Source organism: Pristis pectinata, chromosome 5 (assembly GCF_009764475.1).
Source record: "Pristis pectinata isolate sPriPec2 chromosome 5, sPriPec2.1.pri, whole genome shotgun sequence".
In the NCBI taxonomy this organism is placed as follows: domain Eukaryota; kingdom Metazoa; phylum Chordata; class Chondrichthyes; order Rhinopristiformes; family Pristidae; genus Pristis; species Pristis pectinata.
The window spans coordinates 50,511,604-50,525,542 of record NC_067409.1 but is presented as its reverse complement, the minus strand read 5'-3'; the positions used below and the strand labels follow the sequence as shown (position 1 = coordinate 50,525,542).

General features: G+C 40.7%; 1 protein-coding gene across 1 annotated transcript in view; it reads right to left on the bottom strand.

Annotated features, from left to right (window-relative positions):
- grb10b (growth factor receptor-bound protein 10b) overlaps positions 1-13,557 on the bottom strand; it is a 135,425-nt gene extending 121,868 nt beyond the window's left edge. Inside the window, 1 exon segment of the mRNA XM_052016263.1 lies at positions 13,054-13,557. The gene's annotated coding sequence lies outside the window, so the exon portion shown is untranslated.
- Positions 13,558-13,939: the final 382 nt, after the last annotated feature.

Genomic DNA, 13,939 nt, shown 5'->3' with positions numbered 1-13,939 from the left:
TTTGAACAAAGACCATGCATCAGAAAAATTGCAGCTAAGGTAAAAGAAAAAAAATGTATCAATTATGCTACTATGCAATAACTTGCCTGTAGTTTAAATTGGGGCTACAATCTCTGGATTGTTAGAACAGGCCTCTAGATCAATAGCCCAGCAGCATATCAACTGCACCATTATAACACAAACTATTTTTAATCTTACCATAATTCAAAAGCAAAAAAGGTAAAATACTGAACTGAAACTGTACTTGATAATACACAGGATTCATGGCTATTATAAATCTAACACTCATATCATAGCGCTGGTATCATAAATGCAAATTATAAAGGAGTTCTCACAATTGGATACTACCAGGGTGTCTGATGCTCTTCTGTAATTAGTGTTTGATCAAGAATGCTCCAAGAAGAAAAATTTCTGAGGATCACACTGCAGAAAGGATATTAAGAGAGTGTAGAGACTTATTACAAAGGCACCGGGGTATGGGTCTTCAATTACATGGACCGTTTGGAGAATCTGTGGCTGTTCATTAGAGAAGAATCAACACAATGGATTAACCCAACTCCCCTTGTCCACATCAAATCTACTTGTTAAAGAAGAGTCTATCTATGCATCCTTGTAACCCAAGTGCAATGTCTATGAAGCTTTGGTACTAGTGAGCACTGCAGTCTTTCAGAAGACAACATCCCATCTTCAAAACGAGGACATCTCCATTGTGTTGTGTGGTACTTTCCATCGGGCTAAATGAAATAGATTCAGAACAGATCTGGTCACTCAAAATTTGGCATCCATTAAGCAGCTTGGACCATCAGCAGAATTCAACCACCATCTTTAACCACAGTACAGCATATCCAACAATCAACAATTACATTCAACTCAGCGAAACGCTCATTGAATCAGGATTGATCAACAGCAGACTAGGATTAGTACCACACATACCTAAAGTTAAGGTCAATGGGCATCAAATGGAGAATGTTCCAGTTTTTGAGGTCACAGCAGCCTCCTTTGTGTAGGGTATGGTTGATAGAGGTCAATCATCCCAGCCCCTAGACAATACTGGAGGAAAACCATCAAAGGTCACCCATGTTTGTGCAATATTCTGTTCCATATGTAACTTGTCAATAAATAAAGTCAGGCATGTCCACATCCTCAGGAGTTATTAGTACAATTAATGCTGGCATTCCCTGTGCATCTACATCCCAAATAATATAAACAAGGAAAACTTAATGGGAGATGTACAAAATCAATAAGGGTTTTGATACTATGAAAAAAGATAGTTTCCAGTGGTGGAAAAGTCAATAGATATAAGGAAACTAGAAGTGGTGAGAGGAGAATATTTTTTGAAACATAGTAAACTGTTAAAATCTGGAAAAAAAAAGTGCTTAAAAAGGGATCTTGAAGAGCATTCAACTTTCAAATTGGGATTGGACTGAAGGTAAACAAATTATAAGGCTATGAAAAACAGCAGCAGAATAGCTCTTTCAAAGAGGCAGCACAGGCACACTTACTCTTGCATTGTATCATTCAATGATTCCTAGAGCCAAACATCTGTATCCATAAACAGATGTAAACATAGAAAACATGCCTCCTACTTATAACGTTACAATGTCACTATGTACCACTCCTGCAAGCTCTGTGCCCACACAATCCCAGATTTGCGGATGAATTCAAATACTTTAATTCCAAAAAGTGAATAACTTTGGGAGTAGGAGGTGATGAACTAAATGCCTTGTGTTGCAAGAGATTTAACACTTCAGCCTCAATATTTTATGGGCATTATCTCGCATTCCAAAACTCTCAAGTGGAATAGTGAAAATCCCTTTACAAATCTGTTTATCAGAACTGCCAAATGTGCATGGCATGAATCAGGTGACAAATAGACATCAAAGGTTTTTCCTGTGCATCTCAAACTATTGTAGAAATTATTACAGAAAATATTAGGAGTCCAAGTAGAATAACAAATAATAGTGTAAAGGTACAACACAAATAAAATTAGCGACTCAAGTGCATTACAGAAGATTTAAAATGTTTTTAAGTACACAGACACCTCACTTAATGTTCAGGGTGGATCCTGTAATCTAGGACGAGAATGGAACTTAAAAATAAGAGGCCATTACAGCACTATTTTAGAGAGATGCATTACCCAGAGTGCTGTTCTCCTGGGAACTTGGCACAAACCACTGCCCTCCCCGCTGCTAGATGCTACTCTGCCAGGAACATGGCATGGACTTTTGCCATCCTAACTGCCACACACCTCTGTGCTGGGAATCAGGGTGCCAAGAATCTCACACAAATCCTTTTCCTGATTACTGTGGGAGTGCCACGAGTTTCCCAGAGCAAGGTGTGACCTGAGAGGGCCGGGACGAGTATATGTAGAAGGTGTGATGGAATCTCTGACTGCATAATTCTCCCACTCTACAATGGAGAAATCAAACAAAATTTGGGTTACACTTTCCTAAACTTCTTTATCAGTCCACAAGGGTGACCCTAAGCTTTCAGTTGCCTGTTACTTTAATTATCCATCTCACTGCCACTCTGATCTCATCATCGGTCTGCTGCACTGTTCCAATGATGTCTAACATAAGCTTGAGAAACAGCATCTCAAATTACATTGCAGCTCCTAGGACTCACTAAATTCAACTGTTACAGGTAACCAGTTTATATGACAACTGGCCATGACAACTAACATGTGGTAGGCTGGTCTAGAAGGTTAGGTCCCATGGAATCCAGGGAGAATCCATTAGGTGGATTCAAAATTGGCTCAAAGGTGGGAAGCAGAGGGTGGTGGTTGAAGGTTGTTTCTCAAAAATGGAGGCCAGTGATCAGTGGTGTGCCACAGGGATGGGACCCTTGTTATTCATTATTTATATAAATGATTTGGATCAAATGCACAAGATTTGATCAGTAAGTTTGCAGATGACATGAAATTAGGTGTTGTTGATAGTGAAGGTTATTATATTGATTGCAGGGGGATCTTGATCAGTTAGGGAGGTGGGCCAAGGAGTGGCAAATGGGTTTCAATAGATAAGTGTGAGGTAACACATTTTGGAAAATCAGACCAGCGTAGGACTTATACTATGAATAGTATGGCAGCAGGGAGTGTAATGGAACAGAGGGACCTTGGTGTACAAGTGCATAGTTCATTGAAAGTAGTATCACAGGTAGACTCTTCTAACTAGCAGAATAAATGAGGGACAGCCAATGGTTCTGGTTCAGAAGGCCTTTGATAACATGCAGTACAAGAGGTTATTGAACAAAATTAGAACACATTGGGGAATTAAGGGGAATCAGAATCAGGTTCATTATCACTGATGTATGTCATGAAATTTGTTGTTTTGCAGTAGCAGTAGAGTGCAAGACAAAGACAAAATTACTATGTTACAAAAATAAATAAACAGTGCAAAAGAGAAATAATGAGGTCATGTTCATGGCTGTTCCTGAAACGTTGAGTGAGAGTCTTCAGGCTCCTGTACTTCCTCCCCGATGATTGTAACCTGAAGAGGGCATGTCTCAGGTGGCGAGGGTCCTTAAATGATGGATGATCCTTCTTGCAGATGTCCTCCATGGAGTGGAGGGTTGTGCCCATGATGGAGCTGGCCAAGTCTACAACCCTCTGCAGCCTCTTGTGATCCTGCACATTGAAACCTCCATACCAGGCGGTGATGCAACCAGTCAGAATGCTCTCCACCGTACATCTGTAGAAATTTCAAGAGTTTTTGGCACTCCTAATGAAGTAGAGCCACTGGTGTGTCTTCTTCACGATTGCATCAATGTGTTGGGCCCAAGATAGATCCTCTGAGATGTTGACGTCCAGGAATTTGAAGCTGCTCATCATTTCCACTGCTGACCCCTCAATGAAGACTGATGTGTGTTCTCCAGTCTTCCCCTTTCTGAAGTCCACAATTAATTCCTTGGTCTTGCTGACATTGAGTGCAAGGTTGTTGTTGTGATACCACTCAACCAACCAATCCATCTGACTCCTGTACGCCTCCTCATCACCATCTGAGGTTCTAGCAAATTTATAGATGGCGTTTGAGCTGTACCTACCCACACAGTCATGAGTGTAGAGAGAGTAGAGCAGTGGGCTAAGCATGCATCCTTGAGGTGCACCTGTGTTGCCAAATTGTAAGTTGTATAGCTTACCAAATAAAACAATTGAAATAATGGATTATTTTGAAACTAGGAGGCTACAACTGGAGGGGTGCACCAGGGATCAGTGCTGGGGCCCAGCTGTTCATAATCTATATCAATGACTGGATGAGAGGGCCAAGTATTATATATCCATATTTGCTGATGATATAAAGCCAAGTGGCAATGCAAGTTATGAGGAGGATGCTGAGGGGCGCGAGGAACATGTAAATAAGGCAAGTGAAAGGGCAAGGACATGACAGATAGAATACAATGTGGAAAATATGGTAAGATCATCCACTTTGGTGGAAAAAGTGTATTTTTAAATGGCAAGAGACTGAAAGATGTTGGTGCTCAGGAGGGACCTGGGTGTCCTTGTATATGAACCAAGAAATTTAACACACAAGTAGACAGACAAGTAAAATAGCAAATTTTAAAATGCTGCCTGACCCACTGAGTTCCTCCAGAGTATATTTTATTGTGTCAAATTTTAAATTTTCTTACAGTAAAAGCTAACTTATCTATTTATATAGGACTCCAGTAAGATTGCCCCTTGAATATTCTATACAAGTCTAGTCTCCCCATTTTAGGAAGGATATATTTGTGACAGGAGGGTTCACCATATTGATTCCTGGGATTTCAGGGAGTGTGGGTTGGAATTGTCCTCTGAGGAGATTCTATATCATCAATTTGGAAGAATGAGAGATGATCTCAGTGCAACATACAAAAATCTTGAAGAACTTGGCATGGTAGATGCAAGGAGGATATTTCCACCAGCTAAGGAGTCTAGAACTTGGGCTCACAATCTCAGAATAACCAGGTCATGCATCTGGAATGAGATGAGATATTTCTTCATCCAGAGTTGAAATTCTTGGCAATTCTCCACCCAGGAGGACTGTGGAGTTTCTGCTACAGAGTATATTCAAGACAAAGATTGATAGATTTTTGAATATTATAGAAATCAAGCAATATGGGGTTAGTGCAAGAAAGTGGTGCCAAGGCGAGTAGGAGAGCAGCTGCAGGAAACAGAATGGTGTACTCGCTTTCAATTCTTTTGCTCTAATATTCTATAGTTCTAGTTCAGTAGTATACATTCCTGGTAGCTACAAAACCCCTAGTCTGAAATATTTGAATGAAAAAAATCAAGGGGTCAGAACCCAAGACTCATGAACGAGAAAACAGAGTGTGTGCTGCAGTCCACTGAAGAACTAAAATGGAGGATGTCTGAACACTGGAATGCAAATGCATGCATTTTCTTTGTACTTGTAAATCAATGAGAGAGTAGCTCTCAAACTCTGAATACCAACTTCCTCCATTAACTTAATTATTGATATTACTCTTTTTCAAAGTTCGTCATTTCCATGCCTCAAGTGAAGGTATTCAAGCTCCACTAGCAGCAATGCAACAACAAAAAAAGAATCAAGCTGCTTAGACGCATGGCCTCTGAAGACCGGCATTCTCCAATGCCCCATGAGAAAAATTAAGAGAAGGGTACTTTCCACCACAGATGGAATGTCATCAAATGCAAAAGAGAATTGTTCTGTACATAATCTAGGATTCAGCTATAAGTTTTTAGCAATGGTCTTTAACAATAAAAGTAAATATGAATAAAGAAAACTGTACAAAAGTTCAACTGTTCAGGCAATATCTGTGATACAAAAATAGATTCAATGTTTCAGTTTGATGACCTATATTGATTGATTGATTGTTACACTTTTTTTTTAAAAAATGCAAATGCACATGGAAAAGGGATAACGTGAAAATTATTGGGAAAGCTCTGATGGGACCAAGACCAGAATTAACTTAATGAGAATGATGGCAGGAAGCAAAAAGGAGTGAAAATGGGAATGGTAAAGAAACAAGATGCATCCATGGGTGATGTAAATAGTAACATAAATATGTATGAGCATAGTGTTTTGTTGAAATAGTATAGCATGCCAAGAATATAGAAAGAGTGACAAGCAGAATTATAAGTGACCTTAAAATAAGATTTATTAGTCACATGTACATCGAAACACAGTGAAATGCATTTTTGCGTAGAATGTTCTGGGGGCAGCCCACAAGTGTCGCCATGCTTCCGGCACCAACGTAGCATGCACAGAACTTTGTAACCCATACATCTTTGGATTATGGGAGGAAACCGGAGCACCTGGAGGAAAACGTACAAACTCCTTACAGACAGCGACCGGAATTGAATCCGGCTCGCTAGTGCTGTAATAGCGTTATGCTAACTGCTACACTACCATGCCTGCCCTTTTTTTGTAAAAAAAAGTTTAGGAACATGCATGCAAACTGAATGGTTAAAATAAAGCAATTATATCTTAATCTGATCTGACCTCCTATAACACAAAGATATACATCTTAAGCACCAAACTCAATGTTTGAAGAATGTAAAATGTTTTACCCATCTGGAAGGAGTGTTTGGATCCTTGGTAGTTATAAAGTAGGTTGAGACAAAGGCAGTGTTATTTTGTAAAGTGCCACCACTAGACAGATGCCATGGAGAGAATGGGAGAGAGTTCTTGCAGACATTTCAGGAGGTAATGTTCCCAAGATATCCATGGGAGTTTAGAGTAGATTTTGGTGGAAATACAGAAGTCAAGATGGAAAGGGCTGGGATGAGCAAAGGGGAGAGAAAGCAATGGAGCATGATTTGCTAATTATAAAGTTGATGAAATTTCCCAGTTCAAAGCAAGATCAGGAAACTACACCTATATAGTCTACATTTTGGAAAAGAGTGACTACAGACCTAGGCCTAGAACAAAATGTTCATGAAAATAACACCTTTCAGTATGAACAATGTGGAGAAGCTGTCTAATGCATGCGGAAGTCCAGCCTGGAGGATGATGGCAGTGAGAGGTGGGGTCTGCTTGGGCATCCATTCAAGAAAACAAAGGGAGTGGTCATGAGTGACCATGGATCTCAAGATGTACTAAGTGCAGTGATTGAAGGAAAGGTAAACTACAGGAGACACAATCAAGGATGGATCAGTGACAAAACTAAAGTAATGTTATTACCCACCTTATTAAAGTGAATTCTTTCCAAGCTTTTCGAAGATAGCATATGCTGTAGCTTTGGAATCTCATTATCTTTAAATGTTCAACACACAGAAAACATTTTTTTTTAAATGTGGCAACTTAGTGGACAACATGCAACAGCATTATTATGTAGTAAGTGGATTTAAAACAAATTACTGCTATAGTTTTCTTTGCTGAGAAATTATTGCCAAAACAGTATGGCCTGAATGCTCTTAAGGAAACAACACTATTTTTTAAAACATCAGAAAGCAGCCAATCTGACCTTCAAGCCCATCTCACCATTTAATAAGATTGCAGCTGATCCAGTCTTGGCCTGAATACCACTTTTCCACTCTTGCTCCTTAACAGCTTAATAATTCAAATGTCTGTCAATCTCCACTTGACTGTATTCAATGACTTTGTCTCCACAACTCTCTGGAAGAGAGAATTCCAAAGAATGAGCAGAAATTGCTCAACCTTTATTCTGAAACAATATTGCCCAATTCTAAATACCCTCACTTGGGAAATATAATCAATGTCCACCCTATAACTGCCTTCAGCCTTCTCTAGATTTCAATAAGATCACCTCTCATCCTTCTAAACTCAAAAGTACAGACCCAAACTTTATTCGTAGGCAAACCCTAAGTCATTTGATTTGGAGGATTTTGCAAAGACAGCATTGGTGGTGGCTCTCCAAAATTAAACACCTGCTGCAGTCCATCCATCTCAGAGGCTTACAAGAGGACAGGAATTACTGCTACTTGCTGTACCATGAGTCACATATAGAGTTTGAGCTATTGATCATCAAATACTTTTCCTAAGACAGCCAAAAGCCATGCTGGAACACAAAGTGGCAGTGATTTTCATCAGTGACATGGTGGTGAAAGCAAAGTTGCCAACAGCATTTAAGAGATGTCTAGGCAAGCATTTGAATCACTGAGGCATTGAAGGCCATGTGCCAAGTGCTGGAAGATGGAATTAATACAATGGGTGCCCACTGGTCAGCATGGATATGGTGAGCTGAATGGTCTCTTTCCATGCTGTATGACTCCATGACTCTATATTTCTTTTCTTTACCTTAAATCTATGCTTCTAGCCAAGACTTCCTTGCACTGTGCCCCTCGATTTTATAAATCTCTATAAGGTCACTCCTCAGCCTCCTACCTTTCAGTGAGAATAAACCCAGCTGATACAATCTCTCCTTATATCACAGCCCTCCATTCTAGGCAACTTCCTGGTGAATTTCTTCTGCACTCTCTCTATTGCAATCACATCCTTCCTGTACTGTGGCAGCCTGAACTGTACATAAAACTCCAAATGCACTCTAACAAATGTTTTGTACAGCTGCAAGACAACGTCCCAACTCTCAGACTCAATGCTTCGACCCATGAATGCAAGCATACCAAATGCCTTCTTCACTACTCTATCTACCTGTGTCACCACTTTCATGGATCTATGGACTTGCACCCCAAGATTCCTCCATACATCAATGCTAAAGTGCATTCCCTCAAACTTGTCTGGATTAAATTCCATTGGCACTGCTCTGCCCAACTTTCTGGCTGAGCGATGTCCTGCCGTATCCTTAGACAACCTTGTTACCTATGACTCCACCAAATGTTGTGTTGTCTGCAAATTTACTATTCATACCATGTATGTTCTCATTTATTATATATTGCAAAGGTCCCAGCACAGATCATTGCAGTACACCACTTGTTACAGACTTCAAATCAGAAAAACACCCATCCACTACTATCCCCTACTTCCCATCACCAAGACAACCTTAGATCCAGTTTGCCAACATTCCTCAGATCCCCTGTACCTTCACCTTCTGGATCAATCCATCATGCAGAATCTTGTGAAAATCTTATTGAATTCCATATAAACCATGTCCATCATGCTACCTTCCATAATTTTTGTAGTTACGAATTCAAAAAGCTCAGATTTGTGATACATGATCTCCCTTTCACAAAACCATGACTTCCAGTCAATCCCTGCCTTTCCAACTGAACATAAATCCTGTCCTTCAATCTTCTCCAACTTCCCCTACCACTGATGCAAGGGCTCAGTGGCCTGTAATTTCCAGGTTTATCCCTCTTGCCCTTTTGGAAAAAGGGGATATTAGCTATAACCCAGTCTTCTCCTACCTCATTTGTGGCTAATTAAGAATCTCTGTCAGAGCCCCAGCAATCTCCTCCCTTCCTTTCCTTAGCATCCTTGATAGATCCCATCAAATCCTGGAGATTTATCCACCCTAATGTGCTTCATTATTTCTAACACTTCTGCCTTCCTGATACAGACATACTTCAGAACATCAGTATACTCTCCCTTAACTCTCCAGCTTCCACATCATTCTCCCTCATGAATAGTGATGAGAAACATTAACATACAACATCATTCATATGCGCTGGCTCCACACATAGGTTGCCCCTTTGGTCCCTGTCTTTAGTAACCTCTTGCTTCTAATATACTTGTAACTTCTTTGGATTTTCCTTAATCTTACTTGCCAAGGTCATTTCATGGCCCCTTTCTGTTCTCCTAATTTCTTAAGTTCTCCCTTATGTCCCCTATAAACTGCAAGGGCCTCATTCAATAGCAATTTCCTATACCTGACATACTCTTTCTCCCTTTCCCTGATCAAACCTTCAATATCCTTTATTAATCAAGGTTCCCTGATCTTATCTTTTGGAGCTTGTTTTCTGAACATGTATATGCAGATATAATCTAAATTGGATCTTTTTTTCTGGAATGGAGGCAAGATGGAACAGTTTCCCATTTTTCCTGAACATTGGCTCCATTCTGGCAGGAAGTTTATTGGAGATGACATAAAGTATTGCAGTGAGAAAGACTGAGAAAAGTATTGGAGCAATGTAGCCATGCTTGACATGAATCTGCACCGGGATTGGATCTGCTGTGGATTCATTTGGTAAAAATCATGGCTTGCATACCATTATGTTCAAGAAAAGGATAAGAGATGGACTTCTGAGAGCAGCCAAATTTAAGGATGTTGAAGTATATGCTCAGTGAAGATCACATCTACTGGTTTTCTGAATGGATTGCATCCACACCGACTTAGAAAGCAGTATTTCAGCCACTGAGAGGAGCTAGTTGAAGATCTTTGTCATAACTTTCCCGGTGGCAGACAGAAAAGGAGACACCTCTGTGGTTATCACAATCAAATATGATGGCCAAAATTATAGTGCCTCTCAAATCCTCTGACATTTCTTCCTTTCCAAAAGTGGGAGATGAGGCTATGAATTTGGAGCCAAAATGTTTCTTTCTGCCAAATTTTAGAATTTCAGCAAGGGCACTGTCTGGTGCCAAAGCCCACATAATTTTCAGTTAAAACTGCTAAAGTGACATTGTCTCATTTGAGAAATTCTTAAAAGTGCTCTTTCCAGCATATGCTGTCCATCTCTCTACATCAATAAACTTTCCATGTGGTGGATCCTTGTTATCTGGGCCATCAGGATAGCGCTGAAGAATCTGAACATAACAGTTATCAATGAGCTGTTGAACCTCCTGTGCTCTTTCCACCCATTATCTGTTCTTCAGATCATGGGTTTGCCATTTGATCTCAGCCTTCGGGCCTTCAAATGGCTGTAGAGATTTTTTCTTTTCCCTTGATGGTGATGTTCCCAATTTAAGAAAGCCTTGTATCAGTGGTAAATTAGCTCCTGGATCACCTGGTCATTTTCATCAACCCAGTCCTGATGTTTTCTGATAGAGAAGGTAAGAATCTCTTCACAGGGTGCTAATTATGTGGACATCAGACACTGTTGTGACTCTGCTCCTCCTTTGGATTCGAAGTCATCAGGTCGTCTCTGATGTGAAGAGTTTTTTTTGCAGGAGTTCCTAAGACTTTCAGCTTTGATTTTCATGATGCAATGTTTCTGTCGCTGCTATCATTTTATGGTCAGGCAGACAGAGATAACGGTGGTCTAGGCAGCAGTCAATCCAACAGTTATGGGAACCTGTCATGAAACTCTGATGAAACTGAATGCTGGTTCTAACAAGACCACAAGCATTTTGTCAAGAAGACAACTTGATGAGAGTTCACTTTCCCAACTCCCTCCTTGCCAATCATCCCTTTCCAACTCTTGGCATTTTACGTATAATAAGATTTTACCTTAAGATAAGAATTTGCCTTATAGTAAGATTACTGTCTCCTTCAGGGAATGCAGTACATGGTTTAAAATTGGAATAGAAATCCTCCTTGGACTCATCCATGGCTTCCAGGGTTGGTGCATAGGTTCGGATTGCTGCAGTGTGCCAGTTCCACATTAGATTGAATGGAATGGTTGTGAAATGGTTGTGATCCAACAGGGGGAGTCACTGAGATGATAGGTCAGCTCATTTTTGACAACAAAAACTGAGCTCCTCTTCCAATTTGCCCATCAGTAGGATGTGCCCTTGCCGTCTTTTCTTTGAGGTAGTTATCTGCTGCCATCGTGTCTCACTCGAAGTAGCAATGTCATTGTTTGAATGTCAAAATTCATGTACTCTGATAGTGGAGTGACATTCAAATCTGTTGCTGTTGTGACTGTCCACAAAGGTCCTGACCTTTCAGGTCCCAACCATCATAGTGAGTGGAGATTGCCTGTGCACAACTTCTTGAAAGCTGCTGCACAGCAAATACCATAGACTTAACAGAATGGGACGAAAGGGAGGGAGGGAATTACTCTCAAAGAAGATCAAGGGTGACAGCATGTGTCTGAGTTCACCTCTGTAAATGTTTGTGTGTGTCAGCAGACACCAGCATGTGTATCCACCTGTGTGCTAAAGTCTATGCAGCAGAGCCCAATCTGCAGTCATCTTGTACTCCCCCTTAGCCATTGGACCATGACATCACTGTCAAGTCTGTGTGGAAGATGGTGTGTAACATGAACCCACTCCAATGTAAAAACCCCATCTTTAAAGGTGCAAATTCAACTATGTCATTCATTTGTGGCTTTTAGTACATAAAAATTGCATCCCTGGTGGTAAACAACAAGAATAATAAGATAACATTGAATGACATAGATCAATGATCTCAAAATCTCTCAATACTTGTGTATGAAAGTATAGCTCATTGCCTCAAAAGCGCTTTGCTGACTTGGCGTTCTTACTTGGTTGAATTGCTCAGTCGTCAACAATTATTTATTTTAATTAGTAAGACAAAACTATTCTCTATAAGACCACTGATCCGTAAAATTCTCAACAAAATTTCAGCAAGGCCTCTCAAAAGGTAACCGTGCGCACAGGTTTTTTTTTAAAAATGTAGTTCTTGGTAAAATCAATAATATGCACTTTTTACATAAGCATCCATGTGAAACGGTTTGGCTTCAGTACCTTGAATCAATAGTTCCACAATCTTATCTACCATTACCAACCTTTACTTTTACCCCACCCCCAAAACAAAATAAACTTTCCCTGAATTTGTAGAACTAGCCGCTAAAAAGTTGTTTTATCTATGTAATATTTCTCTAGACAAGTTACACAATATATCCATGTTGCAATAATTATACCCACATTCATCAGGAAGTTTTGAACACCATTTAGCAAAAATTCGCCATTCAGTAATTAAGCTTTACGGCTACACGAGTCTTTCTGTATCGAAACAATCTTTCTAAATAGCTGCAATTTGACTTCGTTCAAGAATACAAATATCGAATACAATTCTGTATCCAAGTGGAAGTGACGTTAACATTTTTTTGGGAAAAAGTTGTTTCTTCGTTTGGTGTGAAATGCTGTTACATTCTCCGCTTATGCGCAACTCAAAACACCACACAAGATGAAGCCAAGCTTTCCCAGCATTAAAGTGACCAGCAAAAGAGCAACGTAACATCTTAGTAACACAGTTACTTCTTCACATTTCACAACAGTTAACAAGACTGTTCTTTTTCTGCTTCTATGCAAACTGTATTTAAAGAGATACCTGTAGTTTTTCAGATCCTCGCGGCCCAGTCAGGCTTCGATTAACGAATATCACAAAGTAGTGACGCATAAAAATGCGTTATCTCAAAAGTGGTTTGCGAAAAAAGTTTCGACGAAGCAGTACAATGCTTAGGATCCAAGGGCAGCCTTGCCTGTACCTTTTCGCATATCGGGGTTCATCCGTGGTGGAGTGCATTGGAATGCAATAGTGAGACTGAAGTCAAAAAGCTCGCAATAGTGAGACTGAAGTCAAAAATAGTGCTGTGTGACGCGCGCTGTACTTTAAACCAAGCTGAACTCAGGTTTTCGGCTGCACTGGACGCCGACTGCACCTCCGTAAGCGGGGTGGACGTGCACTGGCCGCAGCGCCTCCTCACTGAAAATGCACAACGTGCCGCGGACTTCAAACAAAAGCTGCAAGACCCCCTTGACCACCACTTTACACGCTGCACACAAACAGCCGGACATTTCACAATGCACCAAAACACTTTCCCAACTGCTCCTCCCCTCCCAAGAACACACAAGAAAACTAACAGATATTCGCCCCATTCAAGGTAAGCTGGAGAGGGGAGAAGAAAGTAAAGACAAAGCAAAACGCGCACTTACTTAAAATTCTGGTTCTGAGGTTATTTGTTGTTGTTGTTGTGTGAGTGTGTATGTTGATTGCCCTGGGTAACTGACCGCCTGCCTCTAACCCCCACTCTCTCCCTCTGGCTCGCCACTCTCACTCGGAAGCTCCTCCCTCGGCGGGCGCGCGCGCGCGCCGCAGCCCGGTTTGAAAAAGAAATGGCGGCGCCTCGCCTGCGTGCGCGCGCGCGCCCGAAGCCCAACTTCTTCTGCCGCCCGCCAGGGGGAAGAGAGAGAGAAAAAACAGTAACCGCCGTGTG